General features: G+C 41.7%; 9 long non-coding RNA genes across 18 annotated transcripts; all 9 read right to left on the bottom strand.

The window, feature by feature from the left end:
- Window positions 1–111: 111 nt before the first annotated feature.
- LOC121405283 lies at window positions 112–2,552 on the bottom strand. 3 transcript variants are annotated; one of them, XR_005968462.1, is made up of 5 exons: window positions 2,443–2,552; window positions 2,286–2,393; window positions 549–813; window positions 392–457; window positions 112–155 (listed from the first exon to the last, which is right to left on the bottom strand). It is a non-coding gene; the product is annotated as an uncharacterized LOC121405283 (long non-coding RNA). The 3 variants fall into 3 exon arrangements; XR_005968461.1 differs by lacking the exons at window positions 112–155; window positions 392–457 and adding an exon at window positions 464–499; XR_005968463.1 differs by lacking the exons at window positions 112–155; window positions 392–457; window positions 2,286–2,393; window positions 2,443–2,552 and adding exons at window positions 464–499; window positions 971–1,067 and having other exon boundaries at window positions 549–879.
- A 1,097-nt stretch (window positions 2,553–3,649) lies between these two features.
- On the bottom strand, window positions 3,650–4,867 carry LOC121405277. Of its 3 annotated transcripts, XR_005968448.1 has the most exons (3): window positions 4,758–4,867; window positions 4,179–4,708; window positions 3,650–3,757 (listed from the first exon to the last, which is right to left on the bottom strand). It is a non-coding gene; the product is annotated as an uncharacterized LOC121405277 (long non-coding RNA). The 3 variants fall into 3 exon arrangements; XR_005968446.1 differs by lacking the exon at window positions 3,650–3,757 and having other exon boundaries at window positions 4,171–4,708; XR_005968447.1 differs by lacking the exon at window positions 3,650–3,757 and having other exon boundaries at window positions 4,171–4,666.
- A 147-nt stretch (window positions 4,868–5,014) lies between these two features.
- LOC121405281 lies at window positions 5,015–5,693 on the bottom strand. 3 transcript variants are annotated; one of them, XR_005968456.1, is made up of 3 exons: window positions 5,602–5,693; window positions 5,180–5,552; window positions 5,015–5,130 (listed from the first exon to the last, which is right to left on the bottom strand). It is a non-coding gene; the product is annotated as an uncharacterized LOC121405281 (long non-coding RNA). The 3 variants fall into 3 exon arrangements; XR_005968457.1 differs by having other exon boundaries at window positions 5,015–5,088; XR_005968458.1 differs by having other exon boundaries at window positions 5,180–5,510; window positions 5,602–5,675.
- A 164-nt stretch (window positions 5,694–5,857) lies between these two features.
- LOC121405285 lies at window positions 5,858–6,554 on the bottom strand. Its single transcript, XR_005968465.1, has 2 exons — window positions 6,445–6,554; window positions 5,858–6,395 (listed from the first exon to the last, which is right to left on the bottom strand). It is a non-coding gene; the product is annotated as an uncharacterized LOC121405285 (long non-coding RNA).
- Window positions 6,555–6,701: 147 nt separating this feature from the next.
- LOC121405287 lies at window positions 6,702–6,958 on the bottom strand. Its single transcript, XR_005968467.1, has 2 exons — window positions 6,867–6,958; window positions 6,702–6,817 (listed from the first exon to the last, which is right to left on the bottom strand). It is a non-coding gene; the product is annotated as an uncharacterized LOC121405287 (long non-coding RNA).
- Window positions 6,959–6,971: 13 nt separating this feature from the next.
- LOC121405278 lies at window positions 6,972–8,616 on the bottom strand. Of its 3 annotated transcripts, none has more exons than XR_005968450.1 (3): window positions 8,525–8,616; window positions 7,946–8,475; window positions 6,972–7,130 (listed from the first exon to the last, which is right to left on the bottom strand). It is a non-coding gene; the product is annotated as an uncharacterized LOC121405278 (long non-coding RNA). The 3 variants fall into 3 exon arrangements; XR_005968449.1 differs by having other exon boundaries at window positions 7,123–7,552; XR_005968451.1 differs by having other exon boundaries at window positions 7,123–7,552; window positions 7,946–8,433; window positions 8,525–8,549.
- Window positions 8,617–8,780: 164 nt separating this feature from the next.
- Window positions 8,781–9,477, bottom strand: LOC121405284. Its single transcript, XR_005968464.1, has 2 exons — window positions 9,368–9,477; window positions 8,781–9,318 (listed from the first exon to the last, which is right to left on the bottom strand). It is a non-coding gene; the product is annotated as an uncharacterized LOC121405284 (long non-coding RNA).
- A 147-nt stretch (window positions 9,478–9,624) lies between these two features.
- On the bottom strand, window positions 9,625–9,881 carry LOC121405290. Its single transcript, XR_005968470.1, has 2 exons — window positions 9,790–9,881; window positions 9,625–9,740 (listed from the first exon to the last, which is right to left on the bottom strand). It is a non-coding gene; the product is annotated as an uncharacterized LOC121405290 (long non-coding RNA).
- A 164-nt stretch (window positions 9,882–10,045) lies between these two features.
- Window positions 10,046–10,657, bottom strand: LOC121405292. 2 transcript variants are annotated; one of them, XR_005968473.1, is made up of 2 exons: window positions 10,633–10,657; window positions 10,046–10,583 (listed from the first exon to the last, which is right to left on the bottom strand). It is a non-coding gene; the product is annotated as an uncharacterized LOC121405292 (long non-coding RNA). The 2 variants fall into 2 exon arrangements; XR_005968474.1 differs by having other exon boundaries at window positions 10,046–10,541.
- Window positions 10,658–11,124: the final 467 nt, after the last annotated feature.

Below are 11,124 nucleotides of genomic sequence, written 5' to 3'. Positions count from 1 at the left end.
ACCAATCAAAACAAACAAAATTACAGCGAAAGTGAATTATGGACTTTGATGGCTGCCCAGCTACACGTACAGCCTGACACTAAGTTGTGTGAAGGCAAAGGGTCCGCTGCCGGGCAAGAATAGCAAGCAACGAAAGGGCAAGAAGACCAAAACACCTTCTGCTCGTGTTCGTTGCACACCGAACGCAGCCTTCAAGGCAGGAAAAAAGCCAGAAGCAAAAACTAAAGCGGGACAGTCGAAATCCAAGAAAAAGAAGGGTGCTCCTGTGAAGAAGTGTGTGAAACCAAAAATGCAAAAAGTTGACATGCTCACCATCGGCGTTTCTGGACGATTAGCAGTGAAAGCATGCTTCTTTACGTCTTGGCGAACACGCAGTTTTTTTACAAAACACCTTCTGCTCGTGTTCGTTGCACACCGAACGCAGCCGTCAAGGCAGGAAAAAAGCCAGAAGCAAAGACTAAAGCGGGACAGTCGAAATCCAAGAAAAAGAAGGGTGCTCCTGTGAAGAAGTGTGTGAAACCAAAAATGCAAAAAGTTGACATGCTCACCATCGGCGTTTCTGGACGATTAGCAGTGAAAGCGGCAGGAGCGTTTTTTAAACTATTTAAATTCAATATTCGTATTATAAAAACATTATTAAATATATTTCGGCAAATATACCAATCAAAACAAACAAAATTACAGCGAAAGTGAATTATGGACTTTGATGGCGGCCCAGCTACACGTACAGCCTGACACTAAGTTGTGTGAAGGCAAAGGGTCCGCTGCCGGGCAAGAATAGCAAGCAACGAAAGGGCAAGAAGACCAAAACACCTTCTGCTCGTGTTCGTTGCACACCGAACGCAGCCGTCAAGGCAGGAAAAAAGCCAGAAGCAAAAACTAAAGCGGGACAGTCGAAATCCAAGAAAAAGAAGGGTGCTCCTGTGAAGAAGTGTGTGAAACCAAAAATGCAAAAAGTTGACATGCTCACCATCGGCGTTTCTGGACGATTAGCAGTGAAAGCGGCAGGAGCGTTTTTTAAACTATTTAAATTCAATATTCGTATTATAAAAACATTATTAAATATATTTCGGAAAATATACCAATCAATACAAAACAAAAAACCCACTACGTTTTTTTTAAGTTCAAAAGTCGAATGGGATAGTGTAGCAAAAAATCATTACGATTTAAGTTCATGACCACAACGAAAAATTTGGGGGAAAAAAATGTTATCAACATACCACTGGTGTCGACTCAAAAAATAATTTTACCCCCGTTGCATCTAAAGCTGGGGTACCTGAAACTGTGCCACTACTCAGCGTCTCCGAATTCGAATTTGAATTGGTTTAGTGTTAGCTTGATGTGGGTTTCCTTATGAGCACATTTAATTTATTTTGTAGTCCACAATAAACTACGATCCCAGTGACGTTTTTTATGCACCGGCAACAGCGTGGAATACGTTGTCAATTACGTCTAAATGTAGTTGCCATGTAGTAAATGTGCCATGTACACTCTTATTTTACAATCCAAATTAGCCAACCTTGTACCAAATGTATTAATTTATCGGATAAAATTATATTTGCAATTCTGAGGGGCCTAGATAGTAATGCAGAGCCGAATATTATGCAGAGAAACATTTACCCATTTTGAAAATTTTGCTATTGAAAATTATGAAACTTGCCTAATTTTAGCGCAGTTCATCTGATAGATATAGGGTTTATAGTGTTATGACATTAGACTTATCCAATTTTGCTGCGTAGAGAGGGATAGCATGAGAGCCAAAATGCAACATTATTGTACGTAGCCGTCTCTAGACATGGCTTTCAGTCGAACAACTGAGTCACTAATTGATACAAAATAATGTTTTCCAGAAAAACAGAGCCAACAAGCCAGCAAAAGTATATCCGCAAAGTAAAATAAAGAGAAAGAAAGAAAGAGAATGAGTAGCGGGCATGATGCAATTATATAAGGTGGTCTCGTCGGCTGCCGAATCGTTCGGTTTCACTGTGCGACAGTCACCAGACAAAATTAAGTTTGTGGGCCGTGATCACTTCCTCATACTTAGAATTTGCAATACCCCCAAAATCTTTTTTAAAAATTCAAAAGCCGCAATTCTATTTTCTATAATTTTTAATGTTTCTTCAACTTTGGCATTTTTTTTAAATTTTTTTTGTATGGAAAGGTATTATTTCCAGACATGAACTTTCTAGTGCCATCTATTCTTAACAAAATAATAGGCTGTTTAGATTGGGACCGCAACATGCTTCTTTACGTCTTGGCGAACACGCAGTTTTTTTACAAAACACCTTCTGCTCGTGTTCGTTGCACACCGAACGCAGCCGTCAAGGCAGGAAAAAAGCCAGAAGCAAAAACTAAGGCGGGACAGTCGAAATCCAAGAAAAAGAAGGGTGCTCCTGTGAAGAAGTGTGTGAAACAAAAAATGCAAAAAGTTGACACGCTCACCATCGGCGTTTCTGGACGATTAGCAGTGAAAGCGGCAGGAGCGTTTTTTAAACTATTTAAATTCAATATTCGTATTATAAAAACATTATTAAATATATTTCGGCAAATATACCAATCAAAACAAAACAAAAAACCCACTACGTTTTTTTTAAGTTCAAAAGTCGAATGGGATAGTGTAGCTAAAAATCATTACGATTTAAGTTCATGACCACAACGAAAAATTTGGGGGAAAAAAATGTTATCAACATACCACTGGTGTCGACTCAAAAAATAATTTTACCCCCGTTGCATCTAAAGCTGGGGTACCTGAAACTGTGCCACTACTCAGCGTCTCCGAATTCGAATTTGAATTGGTTTAGTGTTAGCTTGATGTGGGTTTCCTTATGAGCACATTTAATTTATTTTGTAGTCCACAATAAACTACGATCCCAGTGACGTTTTTTATGCACCGGCAACAGCGTGGAATACGTTGTCAATTACGTCTAAATGTAGTTGCCATGTAGTAAATGTGCCATGTACACTCTTATTTTACAATCCAAATTAGCCAACCTTGTACCAAATGTATTAATTTATCGGATAAAATTATATTTGCAATTCTGAGGGGCCTAGATAGTAATGCAGAGCCGAATATTATGCAGAGAAACATTTACCCATTTTGAAAATTTTGCTATTGAAAATTATGAAACTTGCCTAATTTTAGCGCAGTTCATCTGATAGATATAGGGTTTATAGTGTTATGACATTAGACTTAGCCAATTTTTCTGCGTAGAGAGGGATAGCATGAGAGCCAAAATGCAACATTATTGTACGTAGCCGTCTCTAGACATGGCTTTCAGTCGAACAACTGAGTCACTAATTGATACAAAATAATGTTTTCCAGAAAAACAGAGCCACCAAGCCAGCAAAAGTATATCCGCAAAGTAAAATAAAGAGAAAGAAAGAAAGAGAATGAGTAGCGGGCATGATGCAATTATATAAGGTGGTCTCGTCGGCTGCCGAATCGTTCGGTTTCACTGTGCGACAGTCACCAGACAAAATTAAGTTTGTGGGCCGTGATCACTTCCTCATACTTAGAATTTGCAATACCCCTAAAATCTTTTTTAAAAATTCAAAAGCCGCAATTCTATTTTCTATAATTTTTAATGTTTCTTCAACTTTGGCATTTTTTTTAAATTTTTTTTGTATGGAAAGGTGTTATTTCCAGACATGAACTTTCTAGTGCCATCTATTCTTAACAAAATAATAGGCTGTTTAGATTGGGACCGCAACATGCTTCTTTACGTCTTGGCGAACACGCAGTTTTTTTACAAAACACCTTCTGCTCGTGTTCGTTGCACACCGAATGCAGCCGTCAAGGCAGGAAAAAAGCCAGAAGCAAAAACTAAGGCGGGACAGTCGAAATCCAAGAAAAAGAAGGGTGCTCCTGTGAAGAAGTGTGTGAAACAAAAAATGCAAAATGTTGACACGCTCACCATCGGCGTTTCTGGACGATTAGCAGTGAAAGCGGCAGGAGCGTTTTTTAAACTATTTAAATTCAATATTCGTATTATAAAAACATTATTAATATATTTCGGCAAATATACCAATCAAAACAAACAAAATTACAGCGAAAGTGAATTATGGACTTTGATGGCGGCCCAGCTACACGCACAGCCAGACACTAAGTTGTGTGAAGGCAAAGGGTCCGCTGCCGGGCAAGAATAGCAAGCAACGGAAGGGCAAGAAGACCAAAACACCTTCTGCTCGTGTTCGTTGCACACCGAACGCAGCCGTCAAGGCAGGAAAAAAGCCAGAAGCAAAAACTAAGGCGGGACAGTCGAAATCCAAGAAAAAGAAGGGTGCTCCTGTGAAGAAGTGTGTGAAACCAAAAATGCAAAAAGTTGACATGCTCCCCATCGGCGTTTCTGGACGATTAGCAGTGAAAGCGGCAGGAGCGTTTTTTAAACTATTTAAATTCAATATTCGTATTATAAAAACATTATTAAATATATTTCGGCAAATATACCAATCAAAACAAACAAAATTACAGCGAAAGTGCATTATGGACTTTGATGGCGGCCCAGCTACACGCACAGCCAGACACTAAGTTGTGTGAAGGCAAAGGGTCCGCTGCCGGGCAAGAATAGCAAGCAACGGAAGGGCAAGAAGACCAAAACACCTTCTGCTCGTGTTCGTTGCACACCGAACGCAGCCGTCAAGGCAGGAAAAAAGCCAGAAGCAAAAACTAAGGCGGGACAGTCGAAATCCAAGAAAAAGAAGGGTGCTCCTGTGAAGAAGTGTGTGAAACAAAAAATGCAAAATGTTGACACGCTCACCATCGGCGTTTCTGGACGATTAGCAGTGAAAGCGGCAGGAGCGTTTTTTAAACTATTTAAATTCAATATTCGTATTATAAAAACATTATTAAATATATTTCGGCAAATATACCAATCAAAACAAACAAAATTACAGTGAAAGTGAATTATGGACTTTGATGGCGGCCCAGCTACACGCACAGCCAGACACTAAGTTGTGTGAAGGCAAAGGGTCCGCTGCCGGGCAAGAATAGCAAGCAACGAAAAGGCAAGAAGACCAAAACACCTTCTGCTCGTGTTCGTTGCACACCGAACGCAGCCGTCAAGGCAGGAAAAAAGCCAGAAGCAAAAACTAAGGCGGGACAGTCGAAATCCAAGAAAAAGAAGGGTGCTCCTGTGAAGAAGTGTGTGAAACAAAAAATGCAAAATGTTGACACGCTCACCATCGGCGTTTCTGGACGATTAGCAGTGAAAGCGGCAGGAGCGTTTTTTAAACTATTTAAATTCAATATTCGTATTATAAAAACATTATTAAATATATTTCGGCAAATATACCAATCAAAACAAACAAAATTACAGCGAAAGTGCATTATGGACTTTGATGGCGGCCCAGCTACACGCACAGCCAGACACTAAGTTGTGTGAAGGCAAAGGGTCCGCTGCCGGGCAAGAATAGCAAGCAACGAAAGGGCAAGAAGACCAAAACACCTTCTGCTCGTGTTCGTTGCACACCGAACGCAGCCGTCAAGGCAGGAAAAAAGCCAGAAGCAAAAACTAAGGCGGGACAGTCGAAATCCAAGAAAAAGAAGGGTGCTCCTGTGAAGAAGTGTGTGAAACAAAAAATGCAAAATGTTGACACGCTCACCATCGGCGTTTCTGGACGATTAGCAGTGAAAGCGGCAGGAGCGTTTTTTAAACTATTTAAATTCAATATTCGTATTATAAAAACATTATTAATATATTTCGGCAAATATACCAATCAAAACAAACAAAATTACAGCGAAAGTGAATTATGGACTTTGATGGCGGCCCAGCTACACGCACAGCCAGACACTAAGTTGTGTGAAGGCAAAGGGTCCGCTGCCGGGCAAGAATAGCAAGCAACGGAAGGGCAAGAAGACCAAAACACCTTCTGCTCGTGTTCGTTGCACACCGAACGCAGCCGTCAAGGCAGGAAAAAAGCCAGAAGCAAAAACTAAGGCGGGACAGTCGAAATCCAAGAAAAAGAAGGGTGCTCCTGTGAAGAAGTGTGTGAAACCAAAAATGCAAAAAGTTGACATGCTCCCCATCGGCGTTTCTGGACGATTAGCAGTGAAAGCGGCAGGAGCGTTTTTTAAACTATTTAAATTCAATATTCGTATTATAAAAACATTATTAAATATATTTCGGCAAATATACCAATCAAAACAAACAAAATTACAGCGAAAGTGCATTATGGACTTTGATGGCGGCCCAGCTACACGCACAGCCAGACACTAAGTTGTGTGAAGGCAAAGGGTCCGCTGCCGGGCAAGAATAGCAAGCAACGAAAGGGCAAGAAGACCAAAACACCTTCTGCTCGTGTTCGTTGCACACCGAACGCAGCCGTCAAGGCAGGAAAAAAGCCAGAAGCAAAAACTAAGGCGGGACAGTCGAAATCCAAGAAAAAGAAGGGTGCTCCTGTGAAGAAGTGTGTGAAACAAAAAATGCAAAATGTTGACACGCTCACCATCGGCGTTTCTGGACGATTAGCAGTGAAAGCGGCAGGAGCGTTTTTTAAACTATTTAAATTCAATATTCGTATTATAAAAACATTATTAAATATATTTCGGCAAATATACCAATCAAAACAAACAAAATTACAGTGAAAGTGAATTATGGACTTTGATGGCGGCCCAGCTACACGCACAGCCAGACACTAAGTTGTGTGAAGGCAAAGGGTCCGCTGCCGGGCAAGAATAGCAAGCAACGAAAGGGCAAGAAGACCAAAACACCTTCTGCTCGTGTTCGTTGCACACCGAACGCAGCCGTCAAGGCAGGAAAAAAGCCAGAAGCAAAAACTAAGGCGGGACAGTCGAAATCCAAGAAAAAGAAGGGTGCTCCTGTGAAGAAGTGTGTGAAACAAAAAATGAAAAATGTTGACACGCTCACCATCGGCGTTTCTGGACGATTAGCAGTGAAAGCGGCAGGAGCGTTTTTTAAACTATTTAAATTCAATATTCGTATTATAAAAACATTATTAATATATTTCGGCAAATATACCAATCAAAACAAACAAAATTACAGCGAAAGTGAATTATGGACTTTGATGGCGGCCCAGCTACACGCACAGCCAGACACTAAGTTGTGTGAAGGCAAAGGGTCCGCTGCCGGGCAAGAATAGCAAGCAACGGAAGGGCAAGAAGACCAAAACACCTTCTGCTCGTGTTCGTTGCACACCGAACGCAGCCGTCAAGGCAGGAAAAAAGCCAGAAGCAAAAACTAAGGCGGGACAGTCGAAATCCAAGAAAAAGAAGGGTGCTCCTGTGAAGAAGTGTGTGAAACCAAAAATGCAAAAAGTTGACATGCTCCCCATCGGCGTTTCTGGACGATTAGCAGTGAAAGCGGCAGGAGCGTTTTTTAAACTATTTAAATTCAATATTCGTATTATAAAAACATTATTAAATATATTTCGGCAAATATACCAATCAAAACAAACAAAATTACAGCGAAAGTGCATTATGGACTTTGATGGCGGCCCAGCTACACGCACAGCCAGACACTAAGTTGTGTGAAGGCAAAGGGTCCGCTGCCGGGCAAGAATAGCAAGCAACGAAAGGGCAAGAAGACCAAAACACCTTCTGCTCGTGTTCGTTGCACACCGAACGCAGCCGTCAAGGCAGGAAAAAAGCCAGAAGCAAAAACTAAGGCGGGACAGTCGAAATCCAAGAAAAGAAGGGTGCTCCTGTGAAGAAGTGTGTGAAACAAAAAATGCAAAATGTTGACACGCTCACCATCGGCGTTTCTGGACGATTAGCAGTGAAAGCGGCAGGAGCGTTTTTTAAACTATTTAAATTCAATATTCGTATTATAAAAACATTATTAATATATTTCGGCAAATATACCAATCAAAACAAACAAAATTACAGCGAAAGTGAATTATGGACTTTGATGGCGGCCCAGCTACACGCACAGCCAGACACTAAGTTGTGTGAAGGCAAAGGGTCCGCTGCCGGGCAAGACCAAAACACCTTCTGCTCGTGTTCGTTGCACACCGAACGCAGCCGTCAAGGCAGGAAAAAAGCCAGAAGCAAAAACTAAGGCGGGACAGTCGAAATCCAAGAAAAAGAAGGGTGCTCCTGTGAAGAAGTGTGTGAAACCAAAAATGCAAAAAGTTGACATGCTCCCCATCGGCGTTTCTGGACGATTAGCAGTGAAAGCGGCAGGAGCGTTTTTTAAACTATTTAAATTCAATATTCGTATTATAAAAACATTATTAAATATATTTCGGCAAATATACCAATCAAAACAAACAAAATTACAGCGAAAGTGCATTATGGACTTTGATGGCGGCCCAGCTACACGCACAGCCAGACACTAAGTTGTGTGAAGGCAAAGGGTCCGCTGCCGGGCAAGAATAGCAAGCAACGAAAGGGCAAGAAGACCAAAACACCTTCTGCTCGTGTTCGTTGCACACCGAACGCAGCCGTCAAGGCAGGAAAAAAGCCAGAAGCAAACACTAAGGCGGGACAGTCGAAATCCAAGAAAAAGAAGGGTGCTCCTGTGAAGAAGTGTGTGAAACCAAAAATGCAAAAAGTTGACACGCTCACCATCGGCGTTTCTGGACGATTAGCAGTGAAAGCGGCAGGAGCGTTTTTTAAACTATTTAAATTCAATATTCGTATTATAAAAACATTATTAATATATTTCGGCAAATATACCAATCAAAACAAACAAAATTACAGCGAAAGTGAATTATGGACTTTGATGGCGGCCCAGCTACACGCACAGCCAGACACTAAGTTGTGTGAAGGCAAAGGGTCCGCTGCCGGGCAAGAATAGCAAGCAACGGAAGGGCAAGAAGACCAAAACACCTTCTGCTCGTGTTCGTTGCACACCGAACGCAGCCGTCAAGGCAGGAAAAAAGCCAGAAGCAAAAACTAAGGCGGGACAGTCGAAATCCAAGAAAAAGAAGGGTGCTCCTGTGAAGAAGTGTGTGAAACCAAAAATGCAAAAAGTTGACATGCTCCCCATCGGCGTTTCTGGACGATTAGCAGTGAAAGCGGCAGGAGCGTTTTTTAAACTATTTAAATTCAATATTCGTATTATAAAAACATTATTAAATATATTTCGGCAAATATACCAATCAAAACAAACAAAATTACAGCGAAAGTGCATTATGGACTTTGATGGCGGCCCAGCTACACGCACAGCCAGACACTAAGTTGTGTGAAGGCAAAGGGTCCGCTGCCGGGCAAGAATAGCAAGCAACGAAAGGGCAAGAAGACCAAAACACCTTCTGCTCGTGTTCGTTGCACACCGAACGCAGCCGTCAAGGCAGGAAAAAAGCCAGAAGCAAAAACTAAGGCGGGACAGTCGAAATCCAAGAAAAAGAAGGGTGCTCCTGTGAAGAAGTGTGTGAAACAAAAAATGCAAAATGTTGACACGCTCACCATCGGCGTTTCTGGACGATTAGCAGTGAAAGCGGCAGGAGCGTTTTTTAAACTATTTAAATTCAATATTCGTATTATAAAAACATTATTAAATATATTTCGGCAAATATACCAATCAAAACAAACAAAATTACAGTGAAAGTGAATTATGGACTTTGATGGCGGCCCAGCTACACGCACAGCCAGACACTAAGTTGTGTGAAGGCAAAGGGTCCGCTGCCGGGCAAGAATAGCAAGCAACGAAAAGGCAAGAAGACCAAAACACCTTCTGCTCGTGTTCGTTGCACACCGAACGCAGCCGTCAAGGCAGGAAAAAAGCCAGAAGCAAAAACTAAGGCGGGACAGTCGAAATCCAAGAAAAAGAAGGGTGCTCCTGTGAAGAAGTGTGTGAAACAAAAAATGAAAAATGTTGACACGCTCACCATCGGCGTTTCTGGACGATTAGCAGTGAAAGCGGCAGGAGCGTTTTTTAAACTATTTAAATTCAATATTCGTATTATAAAAACATTATTAATATATTTCGGCAAATATACCAATCAAAACAAACAAAATTACAGCGAAAGTGAATTATGGACTTTGATGGCGGCCCAGCTACACGCACAGCCAGACACTAAGTTGTGTGAAGGCAAAGGGTCCGCTGCCGGGCAAGAATAGCAAGCAACGGAAGGGCAAGAAGACCAAAACACCTTCTGCTCGTGTTCGTTGCACACCGAACGCAGCCGTCAAGGCAGGAAAAAAGCCAGAAGCAAAAACTAAGGCGGGACAGTCGAAATCCAAGAAAAAGAAGGGTGCTCCTGTGAAGAAGTGTGTGAAACCAAAAATGCAAAAAGTTGACATGCTCCCCATCGGCGTTTCTGGACGATTAGCAGTGAAAGCGGCAGGAGCGTTTTTTAAACTATTTAAATTCAATATTCGTATTATAAAAACATTATTAAATATATTTCGGCAAATATACCAATCAAAACAAACAAAATTACAGCGAAAGTGCATTATGGACTTTGATGGCGGCCCAGCTACACGCACAGCCAGACACTAAGTTGTGTGAAGGCAAAGGGTCCGCTGCCGGGCAAGAATAGCAAGCAACGAAAGGGCAAGAAGACCAAAACACCTTCTGCTCGTGTTCGTTGCACACCGAACGCAGCCGTCAAGGCAGGAAAAAAGCCAGAAGCAAAAACTAAGGCGGGACAGTCGAAATCCAAGAAAAAGAAGGGTGCTCCTGTGAAGAAGTGTGTGAAACAAAAAATGCAAAATGTTGACACGCTCACCATCGGCGTTTCTGGACGATTAGCAGTCAAAGCGGCAGGAGCGTTTTTTAAACTATTTAAATTCAATATTCGTATTATAAAAACATTATTAAATATATTTCGGCAAATATACCAATCAAAACAAACAAAATTACAGCGAAAGTGAATTATGGACTTTGATGGCGGCCCAGCTACACGCACAGCCAGACACTAAGTTGTGTGAAGGCAAAGGGTCCGCTGCCGGGCAAGAATAGCAAGCAACGGAAGGGCAAGAAGACCAAAACACCTTCTGCTCGTGTTCGTTGCACACCGAACGCAGCCGTCAAGGCAGGAAAAAAGCCAGAAGCAAAAACTAAGGCGGGACAGTCGAAATCCAAGAAAAAGAAGGGTGCTCCTGTGAAGAAGTGTGTGAAACCAAAAATGCAAAAAGTTGACATGCTCCCCATCGGCGTTTCTGGACGATTAGCAGTGAAAGCGGCAGGAGCGTTTTTTAAACTATTTAAATTCAATATT

This window comes from Drosophila obscura, unplaced genomic scaffold, assembly GCF_018151105.1.
Source record: "Drosophila obscura isolate BZ-5 IFL unplaced genomic scaffold, ASM1815110v1 contig_9, whole genome shotgun sequence".
NCBI lineage: Eukaryota > Metazoa > Arthropoda > Insecta > Diptera > Drosophilidae > Drosophila > Drosophila obscura.
The sequence above is the reverse complement of the archived record's forward strand: the minus strand, read 5'-3'. Positions and strand labels throughout refer to the sequence as shown.